Here is a 1,940-nt window from a genome sequence, read left to right as displayed (position 1 = left end):
GCAAGATACCGAGCTCTTCCAGGGCTTCTGAGAATAGATCTTTGGAAGATCTTGGTGATTTCAGAGGCCATTAAATCTCTAAAATTTCTGGGAAATATGCGAAAGGGTCTTTGACTGTCCCCAGTCTAGAAACGCAGTTTATTGAGCTCCACTCTCGCAACCATTATGGAAGGGACCATAGGGCTCATTTTCAAGATGCACATGGGCACAGTTATCCTCCACTTGGTGACAATGGACTTAACCATCCCAACAAGCATAAAGGTGCTGTTTCATAAGGGAAAACAGCTCTTGAAGAGACCAAGCAAGCAATAAACTCAAAATGCAGGGTTTGTAAATAAGTTGTGACAAAGAATCTGTCACTTCCTGCCCTTCCTTTCCATGCACCTCTTGATGAGCTGCATTAAAAAGCACCTGAGATCCTTTATTGGCTTCTTCTAAGGGAATATAAACCATTTCTGGGAACCAATAGAAAGCAGGTTAGTAAAAGCCATGGTGACAGCTGCATACCAAAAGCAGACTAATAGCAGAGAGACAAAGGAATGGTAGAATAATCTGTATGAAATGAAGATTTTAATAGCAAAACCAAGTCTTCAGAGAGTGAATATGATCCAAAGCAAACCATACCTTTATATATGGGGATCTGGGAGAGAGAGAGAAAAAAGCATCTCATATTTCCCCCCCCAAAACAAATTACTCCTCATAGAGCAGTTTCATATCTGCTGCTAAATTATTAAACTCCTTCTCTAGGGAAAAGAGATAAAATAAACATCCAGCATTTCATTTTTTTCATAACAGAAGGAGGCTTGGGTGAGTGGAAAAGCAGGCGGGCCAGGCATAACCAGGCAATTGAAATAAAATCATCAGATGTTTGGTGATGCTGAGATGATGTGGAGCCCGAAATAAATCAACAGCTTAAAACAACAGCAAAAACCCTCTTATATGCAGTGGGCTCCTGGTGCCAAGTTTTCCCCAGTCAGTGTCTGGAGGAAGTGGGTTGCAACACATTTGATGTAGGAGGCGAAGAATTTGTATGTGTCTGAATGAGGCTAGAAGGGACAACAAGGAGGAAATAAGCAGTAACTGATATCGGATTATGTCATGCAGCACAGGGCATGGATCAGAGCATGTTTGGGTGCTCACGTGAGCAGGAGCTGCCAAGAAAAGCTGAGGGGTGCCCAACACGAACAGGATCACCCACCAGCTCTGATGGAGACCCACTCCATGCAGAGGCAGGGGTGGCGGGTCTTGTGCCTGGCAACAAAAGCAAGAGCTGAAGGAAAACCCTAAAGGCATGCAAGGTATGAAAGATATTCTGTGCAGTAACCCCAGGGTCCTCTGACCTTTCCCAGTCTGAACTTGGCTCATCTCAGTCTTGCTCCCATGCCTGGAGCTTGCCAACTAATCCTGGAGGTCAGGAGGAAAATCCAGAAGCACTGCAGGAGGTGGTCAATTGGGATGAGCAACCCATACAAATGAGCTTGCTGCTTCTGGCCAGATAGAAACTGCGAGAGATGAAGTAGGCAACAGGCTTTGGGGCTGTTTTGTCCCCCTGTCTCCCAAAGCAGCCACCTCCTTCCACACCCTGACCTTACCTTCAGTTGCAGAGGCAGCCATGCAGCCTGGGGCTGTGCTATCCAGGACAAAGAGGCAGCAGCTGCTTTTCCACCTCTTTTTGTATCCTAAATCATCATTGACTTCACCTGGAGCTGGCTCTGGGGCTCCCCACACAATACCAAGGCAGGCATGGAGATCTGAGATGTCAGATCACAGCAGGTGGCTGTGACAAGCTCTTATCCTAACTGGGAAGTTGCCTGCACCTAGCTCTGCAAAGCATCACTGTGCACCAGGGGTCGGAAAGGGATGAGTCCTTCCTTCAGTCCATCAATTCTCTGCTGTAGGCAGGTGCTGAAAGACTTTCTGAGCCCAGGCTTGTCTGGATT

The 1,940-nt window shown here is 46.5% G+C and overlaps 1 long non-coding RNA gene across 1 annotated transcript; it reads right to left on the bottom strand.

Annotated features, from left to right (window-relative positions):
* Positions 1 to 553: 553 nt before the first annotated feature.
* On the bottom strand, positions 554 to 1,529 carry LOC134163795 (uncharacterized). Its single transcript, XR_009964855.1, has 2 exons — positions 1,341 to 1,529; positions 554 to 1,046 (listed from the first exon to the last, which is right to left on the bottom strand). It is a non-coding gene; the product is annotated as an uncharacterized LOC134163795 (long non-coding RNA).
* Positions 1,530 to 1,940: the final 411 nt, after the last annotated feature.

This window comes from Pezoporus occidentalis, unplaced genomic scaffold, assembly GCF_034315485.1.
Source record: "Pezoporus occidentalis ecotype Australia unplaced genomic scaffold, CSIRO_AGI_Poc_V1 ctg208, whole genome shotgun sequence".
In the NCBI taxonomy this organism is placed as follows: domain Eukaryota; kingdom Metazoa; phylum Chordata; class Aves; order Psittaciformes; family Psittacidae; genus Pezoporus; species Pezoporus occidentalis.
Note: the sequence above shows the minus strand (reverse complement) of the source record. Positions and strands in the feature narration are given on the sequence as shown.